The following is a 22,911-nucleotide window of genomic DNA, read 5'->3' as shown; positions in this document are numbered from 1 at the left end:
ATAGAAAGAAATGACAATCAGGATGCTAACTGCTTAACAACAGGATGGAATAAGTCAAGTTGTACAACAGCAGCTAACAACTTATTGTATTTGGTAATCTTTAGGTACAAGTCTTGATAATGCCTCTCAGAGCTGTCAGGGTGTTACATACGTGTGCCCTGTATCCGCCAGATTGGTGGTTGAAGCTTCTTACCGTGTCAGTGAGAATCCCTTCAATGCAGTGGGTGTTAATCAGATTTTACTGAAACATTGGAAGCCTTTGAAGCTGATAAAGGATATGGGATGTATTGTGGATGCTATGATCTCCAAGGGCGTGAAATCAATGATGTGCAAGGCTATATGGAAGCAATCAGTGACATAGAATTGTCACCGTCGCTGCAACTAATGTTTGGAAATGGATGAGCCAGCTATATCCATACTTACCAAATTTTCCTTCCTGGCCCACATGCTAGCTGACATTGTAAATGGTTCTCTCCCCTCAGGTACTGTCTCACTCCCATTCAAGCCCCATTAAAAATCCCACCCTCAACCCCTCACAAACTACTGCTTCACCTCCAAATAAAGGTCGACCATTTAGGACTGAGATGAGGAGAAATTTCTTCACTCAGAGTGGTGAATCTTTGGAATTCTCTATCCCAGAGGGCTGTGGAAGCTCAGTTATTGAGTATATTCCAGACAGAGATCGATACATTTTTGGATACTAAGGGGATATGGGGATAGGGCAGGAAAGTGGAGTTGAGGTAGAAGATCAGACATGATCTTATTGAATAATGGAGCAGGCTCGAGGGTTGGATGGCTTACACCTGCTCCAATTTCTTATGTTCTTATGTTCAAGCTCCTTTTCCTCTCCAAAGTCCTTAAATTTGTTGCCACCTTCTAAATTTGTGTCCATCTCTCCCGCAATTCATTGTTTGAGTCCCTCTGATCAAGTTTCCACCCTTCCACCACACCGAAACAGCCCGAAACCAAGTCACAAACCACATTCTCAGTGAGCACATGCATTATCCCTATTCATCCTTCTTGATCTCTCTGTAGCCTTTAACATGGTCAATCACACCATGCTTCACCAATGTCTCTGCTGACCAGCTTGGTGGGACTGTTTTTTCTTGGTGCCACTCTTACCTACTTGATATAGTACAGAGGGACCTGGAGGTCTTTGTGCTTGAAACACATAAACTTAGCAGCCAGGTACAATAAGTAATCAGGAAGGCAAATGGAATGTTGGCCTTTATTGCAAGGGGGATGGAGTATAAATGCAGGGAAGTCCTGCTACAACTGCGTACAGTTTTGGTCTCCATATTTATGGAGGGATATATATGCATTACAGGCAGTTCAGAGAAGGTTCACTAAGTTGATTCCGGAGATGAGGGGGTTGACTTATGAAGATAGGTTGAGTAGGTTGGGCCTATACTCATTGGAGTTTAGAAGAATGAGAGGTGATCTTATTGAAATGTATAAGATACTGAGGGGGCTCGACAAGGTAGATGCAGAGAGGATGTTTCCACTCGTGGGGGAATCTAGAACTAGAGGGCATTGTTTAAAAATAAGGGGTTGCTCATTTAGAACTGAGATGAGGAGGAATTTCTTCCCAGAGGGTCGTGAATCTGTAGAATTCTCTGCCCCAGAGAGCTGTGGAGACTGGGTCATTGAATATATTTAAGGTGGAGATCGACAGATTTTTGAACGATAAGGGAGTAAGGGGTATGGGGAGCGGGCAGGGAAGTGCAACTGAGCCCAAGATCAAATCAGGCATGATCTTATTATATGGCAGAGCAGGCTCGAGGGGCCAGGTGGCCTATTCCTGCTCCTATTTCTTACGTTCTTATGTAACCAAAAGATCTCTAGCAATGGCTTCTCTTCCCACCCAATATCAGTACATTGGGAGTCCACTACGGATTTATCCTTGGCCCCCTCCTCTTCCTCATATATATGGTGCAGACATCATCTGCAGATATGGAGGCAGCTTCCACGTGAGTGCTGACGACATGGCTCTGCCTCTTCACCACCTCCCACGACCCCTTCACTGCATCTATGTTGTGAGTCCACTTGTCTGACATCCAGTCTTGGATGAACCACAGTTTCCAGCTAAAGATTGAAACCGTCATCTTTGGTTCTCATCATTCTCCCCGGCCAGGGTCTCAGGCTGAAGCTCACCATTCCAAACCTCAGTTCCCTATTCAACCCCGAGCTGAGTGTCTGACCAAATATATGCTCTCAAACAAAACGACCACCTACTCTCATTCTCTGTGACGTCATCCATCGCCACTCCTACCCTCAGCTCATCTGCTGTTCAAACCCTCATCCATGTCTTTGTCACCACCCCTCTCCACTCCAGGCTCGATTAACCCAATGCTCTCCTGGCTGGCTTCCCATCCTCCATCTTCCATAAACATCAGCTCATCAAAGTTCTGCTGCCCGTATTCTATCCCCAACAAGACCTGCCATCACCTCTTTCCTTGTTCACCCAGATGGCTCCTGGACCCTTGAATTAATACTTCTAATCCTCACATTTAAATCCCTTCATGGCTTCACCGCCCCGCTATCTCCATAAGTTCCTGCAGCCCTCTAACCCCACTCCTAACTCGCCGCTCCTCTGATTCTGGCCTCTTGTGCATCCCCTCTTCCCAATTGTCCCACCATGAAGACATGAATGGATTTAAATGAGAGGATGAGAATTTTTCATTTGAAGTGTTGGGGGACTGAGAGCAAGTGCAGGTCAACGAGGCATCATCATCATAGGCAGTCCCTCGAAATCGAGGAAGATTTGCTTCCACTCTAAAAGTGATTTCTCAAGTGGCTGTACAGTCCAATACAGGAATTACAGTCTCTGTCACAGGTGGGACAGACAGTCATTGAAGGAAAGACTGGGGAGTCTGGTTTGCCGCACGCTCCTTCCGCTGCCTGCGTTTGTTTTCTGCATGCTCTCGGCAACGATACTCAAGCTGGTCAGCGCCCTCCCAGATGCTCTTCCTCCACTTAGGGCGATCTTTGGCCAGGGACTCCCAGGTGTCAGTGGGGATGTTGCATTTTATCAAGGAGGCTTTGAGAGTGCCCTTGAAACGTTTCCCCTGCCCACCTTGGGCTCGCTTGCCGTATAGGAGTTCTGAGTAGAGCACTTGCTTTGAGAGTCTTGTGTCAGGTACGTGAATAATGTGGTCCACCCAGCGGAGCTGGTCGAGTGTGGTCAGTGTTTCCATGCTGGGGATGTTGGCCTGAGCAAGAACACTGACGTTGGTGCATCTGTCCTCCCAGGGAATTTGCAGGATCTTGCGGAGACATCGGTGACAGAGGACAGAGGTGATGGTAATACTTGGTGCAGGATAGGATATGGGCAGCAGAGTTTTGGATGAGCTGAAGTTTGTAGGAAGGCATGCATCCCTGACCCAAACCTGCCCTCAAGCAGTGTTTGGTGCCTGGAAATGGGTGGGGCGGGGAGTGGGGGCAGGCAGGAGCAGGCGATGCAGCCTGGCCATCTCGCTCAAAGAATTGATGGAAAGCAGCAGTGAGAAGGCCTCAAGGCCTCAAGATCTAGTGAATCACTGAAAAGAGGTCAAATATACACTTTGAGCTTAATTTGGCTTGCTGCCTGGTCTCTTCATAGCTTCCGATCTGAAGGGGTCTCAGGTGCAAAGTCCACCACCAGCTTCTCGAGCCAAAACCTGGCCATAAGAAGAGCAATTTGAGATGGGACAGCTAGGAATGCCCCCTATTGTCTCATTTCCATGGATAAGCTGGGCCCGTCCCTACTGCAGAGTCAGACCCAGGACATCCTGGCGCAATGTCAAAATGACAAAAACCTATTGCAATGGGTTACCTCTCTGTAGTGCCTGGAAAATGAATGTTCCCCAGGCATTATGGAGAGGCGTATCGGAACCACAGCCTTGTTAAGAGCCCTCCCTGACTTCACTTGCCATTTGTCCTGCTCCCTGTCTGACTAGATGATAGCAGCCATGAAATATTCATGTCACTGTCCTCTTTTTGAGCCTAACAAAGCATTCACCCTGTCAGCTCCAGCTGTGAGCTGGATGTCTAAGTGACATGACCACAGGGCTCTGAAGGTTTTGAAAGCTGCAGCCTAGCCTGCATTAATAAACATTCATTTTCATTTCACAAAATCTTCACCATCCCTTTCCTGATACCACAAACTGATGCTGGATTCTGGTAATTTTCACATCTCCTCCTTCCCCCGTGGACATAGACTTACATGGAACGTACAGCTCAGAAACAGGCCATTCGGCCCAACTAGTCCGTGCCGGTGTTTATGCTCCACACCCTCCTTCATCTAACCCGATCAGCATATCCTTCTATTCCTTTCTCCCTCATGTGTTTATCTAGTTTCCTTTTAAATGCATCATGTTGATCCATGCACTGCTACTTCCAGATTTCAAACTCAACCCCAGTGTGTGCTAACTTCATCATCATCATATCATCATTATAGGCAGTCCCTCGGAATCGAGGAAGACTTGCTTCCACTCTAAAATCAGTTCTTAGGTGACTGAACAGTCCAATACGAGAACCACAGTTCCTGTCACAGGTGGGACAGATAGTCGTTGAGGGAAAGGGGGGGGGTGGGACTGGTTTGCCGCACGCTCTTTCCGCTGCCTGCGCTTGATTTCTGCATGATCTCAGCGATGAGACTCAAGGTGCTCAGCGCCCTCACGGATGCACTTCCTCCACTTAGGGTGGTCTTTGACCAGGGACTCCCAGATGTTGCATTTTATCAAGGAGGCTTTGAGGATGTCCTTTCTGTTGTGTAGGCATGCATGTTCACTGTGTGATGTCTGTAACACTGTCATGCAACATTGAATGTACCCTTGTACTGTACACACCTCACCGGTACACTAGAGGGTGCTGTTGCTGGATACCCAGGGGTTGCCTGCACACAGCAGGTAACCCAGTATAAAAAGGAACACACAGCTTGTTGTCAGCACTCAGGAGCTGCTAATAAAGGACTGCAGGTCTGCACAGTACCATACCCTGCCTCGTGGAGTCATTACTAAAGGTGCCTACATACACTACAACTGGCGACGGGAATATGGAAGCATGAACTACACGCTCAACATATCTAACCTCAGCAACTTTCAGCATTTTACAGAGGGGGAAGATTGGGATGCCTTTGTGGAAAGATTGGAACACTTCTTTATAGCCAACGACTTGGACGGGGACACACCGGCCATACTACCGAACAAACGCAGGGCCATCCTGCTTAGCAGTTGTGGGCCCACCATCCACGGTCTCATCAGGGACTTACTAGCCCCAGAGAAGACAACCACCAAGAGCTACGAGGAACTTGTAACAATCATACAGGAACAACTAAAACCGAAAGAAAGCATCCTCACAGCCAGGCACCAGTTCTACACTTACCGGCGACCTGAGGGCCAAGAAATTGCCAAGTATGCTGCACACTTAAGAAGACTAGCTGCACTGTGTGAGTTTGGCGACCACCTTAATGAATTACTAACGGACATATTTGTCATCGGAATCGGCCATGAAGGCCTCCTACACAAATTGCTCTCGGCTGACATCACGGTCACCCTGCAGAAAGCAATTCAAGTGAGCCAGGCCTACATGGTTTCGGCCAGCGACCCCAGGCGAATACTGACCCAGGACTCTAAACTGAGCGCAGTGCACCACATGGACACTTCTAAAGGCAGAAAAGCTGCCCCGAGTCTGTACTCACTGTGTCTCTGATGAGTTGGCTAATCACAGATGAAGATGAAGCTGCTCTAACCTTGGGAGAGGAGTATGGAATCTTTACCTGCTCCACCGGAAGTTCTCCGTGGATGATGATGTGGACATCGACGGGGTCCCAGTCTCCATGGAGATCGACACAGGGGTGAGCCAGTCTGTGATGAGCCAAAAGACCTTTGAAAAAATTTGGAGGAATCCTGCCACTCGACCAAAACTGTCTCCTGTCCAGGCAAAGCTGCTCACCTATACCAAAGGTAAAATCCACATTGTTGGCAGTGTGAACGTCCAGGCCTCCCAGGGTGGCATGTTGCACAAACTCCCCCTGTGGATTGTAGCCGGCGACGGTCCCACGCTGCTGGGCAGGAATTGGATGAACCGGGTCCACATCAGGCGAAGTGGTGCTGTGGAAGAAAAGAGCACCACAGCCTGCCTGCAGCAAGACCACAGAATGGCTGCAGCACCACAAGCATGTGGAAGAAAAGAGCATCACAGCCAACCTGCAACAAGACCACAAAATGGCTGCAGCACCACAAGAACATGGGAGAAAAGAGCACCACAAAATGGCTGCAGCACACCAAGCAGCACACCTGCATTCAAAATGGCCTCCTCCATGCCACGAATCAACATGGAGGAGCATCATGTGACATCGAGCAGCCAATCGATTTGAAAGCTCCCTTAAAGGAGACCGGGACCAAAAAAGTTTAAAGGGGAAGTTCCAACTATTTGAGTACATGGACTTTCGAGCTAAAGATGCAATTAAAGGGTGCAAGTATGAAAATGTATGCAATGTAACCATGAACTGTGATGCTGGTTTAACTAATGTGACAAATGAGATGAATGCAGGTGTCAGTAAGGTTAAGAACAAGTTTATTATGCTTAACAAGAAGGATAGAGATTGTGAAATGTCTAATGTAACCATGTCTGGTGAAACCAGGACACCCAAAAGTGATGCAAATGCTAGAATGTATAATGCAGGCTTGACTATGTGTGATCAGAGCCAAGGTGTCATGTATACTGGTAGGACACTGCCAAAGGACATTGGGTCCTACAGGGACCATGCTAATGCCAATGGAATCCCCCTGTGGGAGACCCCCAGGTCCAGCAGGCTACCTGACCATGTAGCCTGGACCTTTGGAACGAATGTGATGCCCCTTGCAGGACACACACACAGGCAGTGGGAGCAGACCCACCACAGGGACAGTGGTCAATGAGCAGCCCAGCCACCACCAATGTCAACCGGCACCAGACCAGCCCTACAGCCCCTGGCCACCAGGGCCAACACCAGAAGCATGAGGCCAATACCCTCCAGCTTCCCTGGCAAACCCTGGGATGATCTGACCCTCATCCCTATTGGTGGACAAGGAGCCCACCCAGTCTTGTGGCCCTGCCCACCACCCCACAACTACCCACATCACAGAGTATACACACCACCCACTGCTGCCGTGGCTACCTCTCCGAGGGATCCCACAACATTGACACCCACTTGGTTTGTGTGTGAGGGCGGGGAAACGTTCGAGGCCAACCTCAAGCACAGGGGTCACACCTGGCAACCCTCACCACAACCTCCCATAGCCCACCACTGATCACCTACCCTGGTCATGACAACTAGGATATGAAAAATGCTCTGGGGGGAGTACTGTTGTGTAGGCATGTCTGTTCACTGTGTGATGTCTGTAACACTGTCATGCAACATTGAATGTACCCTTGTACTGTACACACCTCACCGGTACACTGGAGGGTGCTGTTGCTGGAGACCCAGGGGTTGCCTGCACATGGCAGGTAACCCAGTATAAAAAGGAACACACAGTTTATTGTCAGCACTCAGGAGCTGCTAATAAAAGACTGCAGGTCTGCACAGTTTAAGTACCATACCCTGCCTCGTGGAGTCATTACTAAAGGTGCCTATATACACTACAGTTTCCTCTGCCCACCTTTGGCTCATTTGCCAGGCATTCAAACAATGTGGCCTGCCCAGCAGAGCTGATCGAGTGTGGTCAGTGCTTCAATGCTGGGGATGTTGGCCTGGTTGAGGACGCTAACGTTGGTGCATCTGTCCTCCCAGGCGATTTGCAAGATCTTGCGGAGACATCATTGGTGGTATTTCTCTAGCGATTTGAGGTGTCTACTGTACATGGTCCACATCACTGAGCCATACAGGAGGGCGGGTATTACTACAGTCCTGTAGACCAAGAGCTTGGTGGCAAATTTGAGGGCCTGATCTTCGAACACTCTTTTCCTCAGGCGGCCAAAGGCTGCATTGGCGCACTGGAGGCGGTGTTGAATTTCGTCGTCAATGTCTGTCCTTGCTGATAAGAGGCTCCCGAGGTATGGAAAGTGGTCCACATTGTCCAGGGCTGCACCGTAGATCTTGATGACTGGGGGGCAGTGACTCACGAGCAATGGTGGTTGGCTGAATTCTCATCGTAACTCCTCTAGAAAAATAGCTAATACCACATTTCCCAACAAACCACTCACTCCGATAGAATCACTGAGGATGGCTAATCACTGAGAAAATGTTGGAACCATGTTTTTGGAGAACAGAACGATCCCACAGTTTTTTCTTTAAACAGAGAGTTTCCTCTACTTAAATCAGAATCATTCCAGACCAGTAATGGTGGGAGTAGACTTGAAATACATTCTGGATCATGTCCTCAGCAACTAGACAAATAAATACAGAACCTTGTCACTTGTCGCAGTTTGCTGCCAGAAAGTTAGCAGCAAGTTTCTTTCCTATTCCTCAATTCTCAACAATTCATGGTCTTAGCATTTTAATCTACACCTAAATGGAGCATCCCAATGCTTTGTGTGTAATATCGGGCCATGTGCCTGTGATGTTAACATTTCAAGTCAGGAACAATCTCCTCAGGTTATAGTTGTGCCATCTCACTATCTTATATATGGTTAGTCTAAAATCTGTAAACTTTAAAGAAAAGTGAGAATTCTTCAGCAAACCACTGTTCTCCTGGATATGGTTGATGTTGGATAATGTGAGGGAGTTTTTTGAAAGGCCATGTTATAGAGACACTTATTCCAAAAGGATGCTGTATCGCTAATCAAATAGAACGGGGGATTCGAATCTCCGCATTAGAAAAGGTATAACGGAGAATGAGGCTAGTTGAGTATTGTATGATCGACCTTACATGCTGAAAGAACTCAACATCCTCCTGCAGAGTATTCTATTATCCATCACACAGCATTGCTACAAGTATGGGAACAAACCCAAGTTGCCTGTTTGGAAACTAACTACATCAAGAGCAGGGAAACAACCATAATTCAGAGTTAGAATCAGCAGATGACCTCGTAATCTCTGGGGGATTAATTAAGCTTTTGCTAAATTTTACAAAGTGCCAGATATTGCACAAGCTTTTCCACTGAAGGATTACCTGAATAGCTATCTTTGGCAGCTCTCGTACATCACCAATTTCAACAAAGCATGTATGGATTGAAGACATCCATAGATAAGGGGAGGATACTCCATTACTCACTAAAGACGGAATTATTCATAAAGAAGGAGAGCGAACCATTAAATTGTGTCTCCTTCCATTCCTGAACTGTAGCTAACATTTAGCCATTCAGACCAAACTGGATTGGTCAAGCATTGCTAATTAGCACACAATGCTAGAAGGCTCATGAACAATGTACAGTATCAAATTCAATGGCCCCTGGTAATTTACTTCGATCCTAACACAACGAAAACAACAACAAAAGCTTGCATTTACGTTGTGCCTTTAGCATAGAAAAACATCCTAAGTCAGTTCACAGCAGTGTAAGAAGGTTGTGAGTTCAAGTCCCACTCTAGATACTTGAGCACATAAATCTAGGCTGTCACCACAGTGCAGTGCTGAGGGAGCGCTGCACCGTCTTTCGGATGAGATGTTAAACCGAGGCCCAGTCTGTTCTCTCAGGTGGATGTAAAAGATCCCATGGCACTATTTTGAAGAAGAGACGAGAGAGTTGCCCCAGTGTCCTGGCCAATATTATTCCCTCAATCAATATAACAAAAACAGATTATCTGGTCATTTTCACATTGCTGTTCATGGGACCTTGCTGTGTGCAAAATTGGCTGCCACCGTTCCTACATTACAACAATGACTACTCTCCAAAAGTACTTCATTGGCTGTAAAGCGCTTTGAGATGGTCCGGTGATCGTGAAAGGCACTATATAAATGCAAGTCTTTTTTTTTAAAGAAGGACAGGGGGTAGAAAAGTGGCGATTTAGACCTGAATCTTACCAGCCTTGCGAGTGCGAGTTTGGAGGCGGGCCCGCTGTCAAAATGGCTGTGATTGACAGCAGAGCAGAAGTCCGTTCTGAACTCACCTCCTTGTGAATTTCCCAAGTGCCGGCTTTGCCTGTAGATTGCAAACCTGGCACTAAGCGACATGTCAGGCAATTGTATTCGTTAAGAAGCTATTTAAGCAGCATTTTACCAGGTTCAAAGGATTTTTCCAAGTTTTTTTACAAGGCTCACGTCAGGTAAGTGTGTCAGGTTCTCAACAACTCTGGATTGGTTTGACTAGTTGACAGATGCAGAAGTGGTATAAAAGCTACCATTACACAGCTGTTCAATTTCCAATCAAAGAAGCTGGAGCCGTCAGGATTTGGAATAAACTTTTCAACTTTATGGAGGTTTGAAGTGATTGCAGTGAACTCTCTATCAAGTGTCACCTCCTTGGAGCAACCTCTCTCACCATTGACAGATCGCTTCTGTCATCTCAACTTCAGTTGCCATCAATTCCATCAGCATTGGTGTCCATGAAAATATCTCACCTTGGTCCTCAGAATCCTACCAAAATCAGCCCCTACACCAACATCACTAAACGCGCCAGCAACACCAACAACAACACCAACCTTCTCCGCAATCAACTGATGCTGCACAGACACAGGGCAGAGAGGGTAGAGAACCTCCCTGCCTGCTGTGACTCCCTCCCTAAGCATCTGGAGGGAATGACGGGAGAGCCTGGGTGCATCTCTGTGCAGTGATTGTTGGTGTTTGCAGCTCCTCAGTGCTGTAGAACACTGACAGCACTACTGTCAAATATATATGGTCATCGTCCCTTTAAGGAAACCGGCTGATGGCACATCAGATTGACGTCATCTGATCCGCTTCCTTTTAATTGGCTGGAAACCTCGCAGGACGGGGCTTAACAAGCCCAATCATCATCGCATTATGTTGAAGGCCCGGATCAACACAGCTGCGGGGTTGGGACTCGCCAGGGGCATTGCCTGCCCCGGACCCACCGAGGTTGGTTAAAACCAGCCCTTAGGGTGAATGTGTAGGAAAGGAATTCCAGAACATAGGGACCAAACAGCAGAAGGCAGTGTCGCGAATAGTGGGTCTAAGGGAAGGAGATGAGAGCCATAGGAATTAGAGTGGTGGGGGAGGGGACTGGAAGGTCGGAGGAAGATGTTACAGAAAAGGGGGAAGAGATGGGACACGGAGGGATTTAAATACAAGGATGTAAATGTTAAATCTGAGGGCTTTGGGGAATTGGGAGCGAATTTAGGTCAATGAGGACAGGGGTAATGGGTGAGCGGGACTTGTTACGGGCAGGGCACAGAGAGCAGTGTTCTGAACGAGAGCGTAGGATGGGAGGCAGGCCAGGAGACATTTGGAGGCTGGAATAAGAAAGGCATGCAAAAACGTTCTGAGGAGCAGATAGGCTAGAGATGGAGGCAACATAATCCAAAAGCACAACGTCTGACTCCACATGTACACCTTACCATCACCTCTCTTGATTGCTCCACTGCCTTTGATCTGTCAGGCTGCTTATCCAACATCCAGTACTGGATGAGCAGAAATTTCCTCTAACTAAATATTGGGCAGACCGAAGCCATTGTCTACAGTCCACGTCACGAATTCCATTCTCTAGCCACTGACTCCACCCCTCTCCCTGGCAACTGTCTGACGTTGAACCAGACAGTTCGCAACCAGGGTCTTTTTGACCCTGAGCTAAGCTGCTGATCCCATATCCACTCCATCACTAGGACCATTCACATCCATCTCCACAATTCTCATCCTTGTGTTCAAATCCCACCATGGCTTCACCCTTCCCTATCTCCTCCAGCCCTACAACTCCCCCCCCCGCCCCACCCCCGAGATGTCTGCGCTCCTCTAATTCTGCCCTCTTGAGCATCTCTGATTATAATCGCTCAACCATAGGTGACCGTGCCTTCAGCTGCCTGGGCCCTAACCTCTGGAACTCCCTCCCAAAACCTCTCCACCTCTCTACCTCTCTTTCTTCCTGTAAGTCACTCCTTTAAACCTACCTCTTTGACCATCTGTCCTAACATCTGATTATGTGGCTCGGTGTCAAGTTTATTTGGCACCTTGAGATATTTTACTATGTTAAAGGCGCTATATAAATGCAAGTTGTTGTTGAAGTAGGTAGTCTTTGTGATGGGGAGGTTGTGAGCAATGTTCCCTTCAAGCTGCGCGACCGAGCTGTGATCTACAGGTCCCCGCAGCTGGCTCCATGGCATTCTAATGGCAATAGCCGCGCACGTACGATAATTTGAATGGGCTGCGCAGCCTCTTAAAGGGGCCATGCAATCCATCCAGACCAAAGCCCAGAACTGGGTGGAAGCTAAATTCCTCCCAAGTGCCACCCAAAGGACCGCTGAGATACCTGACGGTACTTTGGGCGGAAGTTTCTTGAAAAAGTCCTGGAAAGACAGCCCGGCGGCAAAAAACCGACTTACACCCTGAATCTGGGCGGGAGCTCCCAATCTCGGCGGCCGAGATTGAGTCGGGCCCAGAAAGGGGGGGAACAGATAAAATTAAAAATTTCCAAAAAATGAAAACAAACACTGGAAAACCTTCAGGGGACCCCATCCACCTGACTCGCTGGAAAAAAATAAAGAAGTTTACTAACCTTTTATTGCAGGTCTTCTTACTTACCGTTGAGGTTAGACCTGCCTCCATGCGACGGTCCTTCCCCCTGCTGCAGCAGACTCCCGTCCAGACCAAACTGGCAGCTCGGCGGCCGGGAGGACACTTGCGCACGTTGCACGCCAGCGGACGTCAGCAGGTGGTTCCCCATGGTCCTCCCTGCCGGCGGGAGGCCTCCACCAAACTCGCTCGGAGGGAAGACCGCCCAGAAAACTCGGCGGCAGTGGGTTTTATCCTCTTTGAGTTTGATTAGTTTATTTAATATATCCCCTCTTTTTATCTTAAATGTACTTATCTCATTACTAATCTCAACATCCAATGTCATGTCCACCTGTTCTATTTCCCTGGTAAATACTGAAGCAAAATAATTATTTAATATGTCTGCCATCTCTCTATCATCACCTGTGGTATTATTCTGTCTATCCCGTAATGGCCCTATTTCCATCCCAACCTCCCATTTTTTATTGCTGTGCCTGTAAAATATTTCACTATTTTGTTTTATGTTCCTTGATAATTTAATTTCATAGTTACTCTTTGCCTTCCTAATTGTTTTTTTGACCTCTCCTAATCTTTTTGTACTCTCCTTTATCATGCACTCCCCTGCTATCCATGTACTTAATGCATAGCTCTTTCCTTACCCTCAATTGTTCCCTTAGGGCTTTATTTATCAATGGAATCAATTAGTGTTTAGTTTGTTCTTTCCATTTAGCACAATATATTGTTCCTGCACTCTGTTGAACACCGTTTTAAATGTTTCCCATTGCTGTTCTACATCATTTTTTGCCAATATTGTTGCCCATTTTATTTTCTCAAGTTCTATTCTTAACCCCTCAAAATTGGCTTTACTCCAATCTATTACCTTGGTTTTCATCATACTTATTACCATCTCAATTAGCATTTTAAACCGTATTATATTATGGTCACTATTACCTAGATGTTCCCCTACTATTAATTTTCTTATCAGTCCGGTTCATACTAGATCCAATAGTGAATCCTCCCTTGTTGGGCTTTTTACATATTGGGTTAGTAAGTAGTCCTGTACACATTGTAAGAACTCCATTCCTTTATTCTCTTTACCTACCTCTTCTGTCCAATTATATCAGGGTAGTTGAAATCCCCCATGTTTATTATTCTATGTTTTTTACTCATTTCACTAATTTGTCTACATATTTCTTCCTCCCCTCCCTTGTACTATTAGGTGGTCTGTAGACTATACCTGTTAATATGATTGATCCTTCATTATCCTTATATCTCTATCCATATGGATTCTATTTTTGTCTTCTTTTGTCAATCTTTTCTACTGCCATTATGTTATCCCTAATAAGTACAGCTATTCCACCTCCCCTTTATCCCTCTCTATCTTTTCTAAATATGTTATGCTCTGCGATGTTTAATTCCCAGTCCTGAGTTTTCTGTAGCCATGTCTCAGTAATCCCTACCAGGTCTGATTCCTCGCAACGCATGATTGTCCCCAGCTCCCCTGTTTTATTATGGACACTGTGTGCATTGCTCTACAGACAGTTTGGGGCCGAAATTGCCCCCCGCCTGAAACGGGGCGCACGGTCCCCGTTTCAATGATTTTTACCGCCGTGATGGTTGAAGTGGCTTCTCGAGCGAAATTCTGCTCTTTGTTTTTTTTTCAGGGCGACCGGAAGTTGCTCATAATGGGGGCGGAAGTTGGGGCGATGTGTACACCGGAGGGGTGGAAGTCGGGGGGGGGAGTGTAGTGACTGCCAGGATGAGTCATGATGACGCCGCGTCACCACAGCTCTCCCCTTCACTTAAAGGGGAGAACTTCCGCGATGTTTTAACTTCAACCCACTGGGCCACCAGGGAAGGTTTCTGCCAGGCCAGCAATCTGGCACCTAAGAGGGGGGTGCCAGGCTGCCTGTTGGCGGCCCTGCCGAACCCGGGCGCATAATTGTCGGGCCGACAAAAAAAAAACATAGCGGCAGCGGCAGTAGGTCCTCCCCTTTAGGTCATTGCAGAAGGCCTCGGCCTCAGTTCACCACCATGAAAAGGCTTGCTTAGGCACTGCTCAGCGGGCCGAAGATTTTCACGGCCAAATGTTGCCGGCGATGGTGGGGGTGGGGGGGGGAACATCGGCAGTGCGCACTGTGATGGCGCCCTTATCACGGATCAGCAGCAGCGGAGCGTTGGGTGGAGGGGGCGGGGGAGCGGGTCACCGCAGGGATACCACAGGAGCGGAATTTTAATAATGGCGGCCATTACACGAAAAGTCGGTGGCCATTGCACTCCGCAGCGTGGCACCGCTTTCCGGTGTTGAGAGTCTTAAAAGAAAGGGACAATTTTGGCCCCTTTAACAAATTTTAATAGGATTTCCTCTCACTTTATGTTTAACCATCTTTTTAGACTCCTGTTCTATAACTCTATTTATTCCCTTGCCATCAATGTCCTCCCTTATTTTATTCTTTCCTGTGCTCTCGTTTCCTGTTTTGTTTATATTTAGGCTGGTTACGTTTCTTGTAGATCCCTCTCCGCATTTTACTAGTTTAAAGCCTTTGCCACCTCCCTATTTACCCTTTCCGCTAGGACACGGGTTCCATCCCGGTTCAGGTGGAGCCCATGCCATCGGTACAGTTCCTTCCTTACCCAGAACTAGTGCCAGTATCCCAAGAAAAGGAACCTCTCTTTCCCACACCAGCCCTTTAGCCACATGTTAATTCCTCTGATCTGTCTGCTTCTATGCCAATTTGCAGGTGAATCGGACAATAATCCAGAGATTATTATCCTCGAGGTTCTGCTTTTTAATTTAGAGCCGAACTCCTGATACTCTTTCAGCAGGACCTCCTCCCTGTTCCTACCTCAGTCATTTTTCCAGCCTATACCACGACAACTGGCTTTGCCCACTCCCTTTCCAAGTTCCTCTTCAGCCGCTGTGATATACCCCTTAACCTGGCACTGAGTAGGCACAACACCCTCCGGGATTCTCGTTCTTGGCTGCAGAGGATGCAATCTATCCCCCTAATTATAGAGTCCCTTATTGCTGCCACATTTCTATCCTGCTCTTCCCCCCACCTCATTCTGAGCCACGGTGCCTTGGTCTTATTGTTTAATGTAAATGACAGGCTCGTGGACCCAGGAGACAGAAAATCATCTGATCAATAATCTTTATTTATCAAAATGAAGATAAAACCCAGCTTAAGCAGAACCCTTGAGATAGAAGCCAGTAACTCACAGGAGTTTGTGAAGCAAACCCTCTGACCGCTCACGATAGCCCCTTCAGCAATCCTACCTCCGAGTCGCAACAGTTTCCCGGTGCACCCTATCGTTATATAATTATGCACGTTATAGGTTATGCAGCGGAAACGTTACAAGGACACCCTCAAAGCCTCCCTGATAAAGTGCAATATCCCCACCGACACCTGGGAGTCCCTGGCCAAAGACCGCCCTAAGTGGAGGAAGCGCATCCGGGAGGGCGCTGAGCACCTCAAGTCTCGTCGCCGAGAGCATGCGGAAATCAAGCGCAGGTAGCGGAAAGAGCATGCGGCAAACCAATCCCACCCACCCTTTCCCTCAATGACTATCTGTCCCACCTGTGACAGGGACTGTGGTTCTTGTATTGGACTGTTCAGCCACCTAAGGACTCGTGTTAAGAGTGGAAGCAAGTCTTCCTCGATTCCGAGGGATTGCCTATGATGATGATGAGGTTAGTGCGCCAGCAGTCATGTCGCAACTTCCATTTTCCACCATTTTCTGTATTGCGGCTCAATCTGCTTCTGGTTATTTTAGATAATCCACATGCTCGAGGAGTTAGGCCGGCCTTAAGTGGTTAGCACTCCCACCAGACAATTCACAAACTCAAGCGTTTTCTCATCCCTGAGGTTTCATCACCTGCTGGCGCCTAAATCTCTTAACTTTTTGCTCAACCATACTCAAATCCCAGTTTAACCTTACAATCACTACGACTACTATTCTACCATGCTTACTGCTCCTAACAGGGCCGAAGATAATGGCTGGAAATTGTGGCTGGAATTTGGACCAGCTGTCAGATAGTTCAGAGACAGTGAAAGGGTTGAGAGAGATGGTGGCGAGATAGAGCTGGGAGCCATCAATGTACATGTAGAACACACCCCCATATCTGCAGATGATATCGCTGAGGGCCAGGATGTAGGTCAGGAAGAGAAAGGGGCCATGAATGGATCCTTGAGCTACCTCCCAGATGATGATGTGGGGTAGGAAGTGAAGTAATTGCTAGAGATGCTCTGGCTACCTTTGCATAGGTGAGAGTGATAATAAGCAAGGGCAGTTCCACCGACATGGACAGTGGAGGAGAGACTTTAAGGGAGGAGAAATGGTCAACTGTGTTGAGGACTACAAAGAGATCAAGGCCGGTAAGGAGGGATATTGCACAATGGTCGGAGTCAGAGAATGTCACTTGTGACTTTGGTTAGGGCTGTTTCAGTACTGTAGGAGATCCAGGAACCTAATCGGAAGTGGTAGGGTTCAAATAAAGAGTTGCAGGAGAGCTGGGCATGGACCTGGGCGGGGTGGGCTGGGTGACTGTTGTGTATGCAATAACTGTTAGACTGAATACTGTTTAACTCCAAGAGGTATGACCTTGGCTCTGCTTTATTAAGGCCCAAAGTGACTAATATACAAAATGGCTGGCCTTTTACACTTGTGCTGCACACACAGTAATGCCATCAAGTGGCTCATGATCCCAAAAGTACATACATGACAATACCCCCGTCTGAGATACTAACACGGTCTTTTAAAATTGAGACGGTCCGGTGTTTTACGCTCCCGGGTTGACCGTCTCAGTTCAACTCCAGCCTTGGGTGAGTGTTCAGAGTCTGTTGTGACTAGTGGCTGGGTGGCTGACCTGGTGGGAGTTGCAATGGCCATGTCAGGGATTGAAAGTCCATTTTCATTGAACATGTCAATGATTGAAAGTCCTGATTCACTGATGACCACTGAGTCCTCTGATGACTAGGGGTAGGTTGGTTGGTCGTCGATTGTCTCTTCCTCCGACTGTTCTAGTTCGTCTGTGTGCTGCAGCTTTGTCTGATCCATATGTTTCCTGCATGTTTGCCCATTTTTGAGCTTGACAATAAATACTCTGTTGCCCTCCTTGGCCATGACAGTACCAGCGATCCACTTGGGACCCTGACCATAATTCAGAACATATACAGGATCATTTACAGAAATATCGCGTGACACAGCTGCACGATCGTGATACTCTTGCTGACTTTGTCTTCTATATTCAACATGATTATTCAAGTCAGGGTGTACAAGAGATAGCTTGGTCTTAAGACCTCTCTTCATCATTAGTTCAGCAGGTGAGACCCCGGTAAGCGTGTGTGGTCTTGTCTTGTAACTAAGCAGTATGCATGACAGGCGGGTCTGCAGTGACCCTTGGGTTATTCGCTTCATACTCTGCTTTATGATTTGGACAGCACATTCTGCTTGCCCATTGGATGCAGGTTTGAATGGTGCTGACCTTACATGTTTGATACCATTGAGTTTCATGAACTCTTGAAACTCCTGACTGGTGAAGCACGATCCGTTGTCACTAACAACGATGTCAGGCAGACCATGGGACACTGAGATTCTCAATGGTAGCTGTGGATGTGCTGGATGACATAATTATACATTCTATCCACTTCAAATATGCATCCACCACAACTAAAAACATCTTCCCCAGGAAGGGACCTGCAAAGTCGATGTGGATCCTGGACCATGGCTTGGACGGCCATGACCACAGACTCAGCGGCGATTCCGCTGGTGCTTTGCTGAGCTGCATGCAAGTGATTCCAGCTCAGAGTCAATTCCTGGCCACCATACATGAGACCTGGTGATGGCTTTCATCATTACAATGCCAGGATGTGTGCTATGTAGCTCACGAAGTAATTTCTCTCTCCCTTTCTTGGGCATAACAACACGATTGCCCCACAGTATACAATCCGACTGAATAGACAGTTCGTCTTTGCGACGAATGTAAGGTTTGGTCTCCTCGCACATTTGCTTGAGTATGGCAGACCAATCACCTTTGAGGATGCAACTCTTCACCACTGATAAAATTGGGTCCTGGCTGGTCCAGGTCTTAACTTGTTGAGCCGTGACAGGGGTTCCTTCACTCTCAAAAGCATCCATAACTAATAATAGGGCCGCCAGTTGTGGCGTTCCCACCTCCGGTGTGGGCAACGGCAGACGGCTCAAACCATAATTCTCGGTGCCAGGTCTATGGCGAATGGCATAATCATCAGTGGATAATGTCAGCGCCCACCTCTGAATGCGGGATGAAGCATTGATAGCTTTGTTTTCAGAGAACAGTGAATTGAGCGGCTTGTGATCTGTCTCCAGTTCAAGCCGAAGACCAAACAGGTTCTGATGCACCTTTTTAATCCCATACACACAGGCTAGTGCTTCTTTCTCTACCATGCTGTAGGCTCTTTCTGCTTTAGACAAACTTTTTGAAGCATACGCGACTGGTTGAAGTTTACCCATTAGCTTGTTGGAGACTCATTAGCTTGTTGGAGTACGCAACCAATTCCATATGACAAAACATCACAGGCCAATACCAAATGTTTACATGGGTCAGAATGTACCAACAGCTTGTTAGAGCAAAGCAGATTAGTGACTTTCTCAAAAGCTCTGTCTTGAGATACACCCCACACCCAGTTGTTGCCTTTTCTTAGCAGCATGTGCAATGGTTCTAATAAGGTGCTCAATATAGGTAAGAAGTTACCGAAGTAGTTGAGTAGACCCAGGAACGAACGCAGCTCCGTCACATTCTGCAGCTTGGGTGCATTTTTGATGGCCTTGGTTTTTGCGTCCGTGGGCCTGATGCTGTCAGCAGCAATTTTCCTCCCCAGGAATTCAACCTCTGGTGCCATGAAGATGCATTTCGAGCATTTCAGTCTGAGTCCCACTTTGTCCAGACGATGTAGAACCTCTTCCAGGTTGTTCAGATGTTCCTCAGAGTCACGACCTGTGATCAGGATGTCATCTTGGAACACGACGGTTCTGTGAACGGATTTCAGTAGACTCTCCATGTTCCTCTGAAATATTGCTGCAGCCGAGCGAATTCCAAAAGGGCACCTGTGATAAATAAACAGTCCCTTATGCGTGTTAATGCACATAAGTCTCTTCAACATCTCGACCAGCTCCTGTGTTATGTAGGCCGACGTCAAGTCCAGTTTGGTGAACGACTTCCCCCCGGCTAGCGTTGCAAACAAGTCATCAGCCTTCGGTAATGAGTACTGATCCTGTTTCGAAACCCTGTTCATCATAGCCTTGTAGTCTCCACAGATTCTGACTGTGCCATCACTTTTCAGCACAGGAACAATGTGGCTGGCCCATTCATTAAATTCAACCGGTGATATGATCTCTTCACGCTGGAGTCTGTCCAGTTCGATTTCGACCTTCTCCCTCATCATATACGGAACTGCCCGAGCTTTATGATGGATGGGTCTTGCATCCAAGTCCACGTGGATCTGCACCTTGGCTCCCCTGAAGTTGCCGATGCCTGATTCGAACAGCGAGGGAAACCTGCTCAGTACTTGGGCACATGTATCTTTCTCCGATGACAACGCCTTGATGTCATTCCAATCACATCTGATTTTTTTCAAGCCAGTTCCTGCCAAATAATGTTGGGCCTTTGCCTGGGACAATCCATAGCGGTAACTCGTGAACCGCACCGTCATATGACACTTTAATTGTGGCACTGCCAATCACCGTTATGAGTTTTTTGGTGTACGTGCGCAACTTGGCATTGATTAGACTCAGCCTGGGCCTCACAGCCTTAGTTCCCCACAGCTTGTCGAATGCCCTCTGGCTCATTATCAATTGACTCGCCCCCATGTCCAATTCCATCGATACTGGCCGCCATTAAATTTCACATTGATCATTATCGGTTTGCTCTTAGTTAGGAACGAGTACAGTCCATATACTTCCTCCTCTGGTATCTCGGATTGTGTATCTGGATCCGCGCTAGTCTGACCATCATCCTCCATGTGGTGTGTCACAGCACACTTGCTTATCTGTGGACACTTGCACTAGAGATGCCCCACTCTCAGACAGTCTTTGCAACTATATTGCTTAAATCGGCACTGCTTGTGCTGGTGATGTCCCCCACAATGCCAATATGGAGAAATCGGATGCATTCACGCTGGGGGACTTTGGGCAGCCACAGGTCTCGCGAACGCAGTCAGGTAGACCCTGCCATGTGCCACTCTACCGAACGCTGAATTAATCATATTTACAGTACTTGTCGAGTTTCAATTTTTCACTGATATCTGCTTTAGACTTCTATCCGTCGTCATGCATGACTGAGCGATCGTGATGGCCCTGTTCAAGTCCAACGTCTCCACCGCCAGTAGTTTACACAGGATCGCCTCGTGATTGATGCCGATTACAAAGAAGTCCCGCAGCATGTCTGCCAACACAGCCCTGAACTTACACGGTCCCGCTAGACGTCTCAGGTCGGCAATGACGCGTGTAAAATCTGTATCTCGAGATGATGATGCCTTTGTCTGGCTTAAGTTAGTCCTGTAGTCCTGTACCAGTGTACACAATTCTTCATATGTCTTCTCTGTTGGACTCACAGGCAGGAGTAGATTCTTTATCAGGCCATAAATTTTGGACCGCAAACCGTGAGGAACACCGCCTGATGCCGATTTGCGTTGCCGATCTCCTCCATTTTGTTGGCCACGAAGAACTGGCTCAAATGGTTCACAAAGTCTGCCCAATCTTCTCCTTCCACAAATCGCTCCAACAATCCAATTGTGCTCATTTTTGCATGCAAAGGTTCTTGTTGCCTCGTCGCCAAATGTTGTGTATGCAATAACTGTTAGACTGAGTACTGTTTGACTCCAAGAGGTATGACCGTGTCTCTGCTTTATTAAGACCCAAAGTGACCAATATACAAAATGGCTGGCCTTTTATACTTGGGCTGCACACACGTGCGTGCAGCCCAATGGCCTCCAATAGTGATGCTATCTAGTGGCTAATGATCCCAAAAGTACATACATGGCAGTGACAAAATATTCAAGCAGAGGAACGGAAGGTTGGAGGTGGGGCGGTAGTTTTCAAGGACACATGGTTAAAATGTCAGCTAACATGGAGGCCAGGAGAAGGGCATTTAATTGGTCTTGTTGGCAGTTCCTATAATCACACTGTAAATTCTTGTTGAGTTAGGCATTCATCAAATTGTTCACCTCTACTCCCTGGGTGCTGCTTAAAATCAGCACTATTAGCTTCACACCATTCCTATTACACATGAAGACGGACTCCGTTTTGCATTTTCACCAGTTGCGGTATAAATTGGGTGACCTTCAGCATTGAGCAAATATCTCCTCATACTCTGACAGTGCATCTCTAAACTGAAGCTTATATCACAGGCTATAAGATCAATTATGATGAGTATGTCGTCATGGTTATTCATAGCACAACATTCCCCTTTTGTTGGACTATTAAAAGGTATGAAATTGCTTAGTTCACAGCCAGTATGTTAAATAGGATTTGAAAGTTTTGTGCTTTTTTTTACACACTCGCACAACTTTACTCTGCGCTTACTGGAATCTCCGAGGAGTTAAGAAGCATTAAAGGTTATGCACAACTGAGGATCTGCTGAATTAGCCGAACAGCCACTTAACCAGTGTGAGTGGTGTGTTGTGGGCTAATCCAGCATCAGAGTCCATGATTTCTCCGAGAGTGGAGGGGTGAGGGCCTGGCCAAGTGCCTTCTGCGGGCAGAGGGGCAAGCCATCAATGCTGAAGGGTGAAGCGTGCATGGGAGGCCTGTGCACAGGTGACCGAAGTTTCCCCCTGCTATTCTTCTCCAAATCCAGCAGGAACAGGGGAAAATTGGGCGTTGAGGCCTAGTGCCATCTCACCAACCCGGCCTAAATTTCCCCTCTACCTGCCCCTGCCCTGCCAGGACAGCCGATTGCCAGGGAGGTGGAGCCTGTATGGAGTTTCTGGAGTCCAGTCGTGTTAATGCTGCTTTTCAGGGCCACAGGCGGAAAAAAAGACTTGGATTTATACAGCGCCTTTCAGGACTACCAGGCGTCTCAAAGCGCTTTACAGCCAATGAAGCACTTTTGGCGTGTAATCACTGTTGTAATGTAGGGAACACGGCAGCAAACTCGCTCAAACAGCAATGTGATAATGACCAGATAATCTATTTGTTTTTGTTATGTTGATTGAGGGATAAATATTGGCCTCAGGACACCGGGGATAACTCCCCTGCTCTTTGAAATAGTGCCATGGGATCTTTTACATCCATCTGGGAGAGCAGACGGGACCTCAGTTTAACATCTCATCCAAAAGACGGCACCTCAGACAGTGCAGCACTCCTTCAGCAC

Source organism: Pristiophorus japonicus, chromosome 17 (genome assembly GCF_044704955.1).
Source record: "Pristiophorus japonicus isolate sPriJap1 chromosome 17, sPriJap1.hap1, whole genome shotgun sequence".
Lineage (NCBI taxonomy): Eukaryota > Metazoa > Chordata > Chondrichthyes > Pristiophoridae > Pristiophorus > Pristiophorus japonicus.
This window is presented reverse-complemented; position numbering follows the sequence as displayed.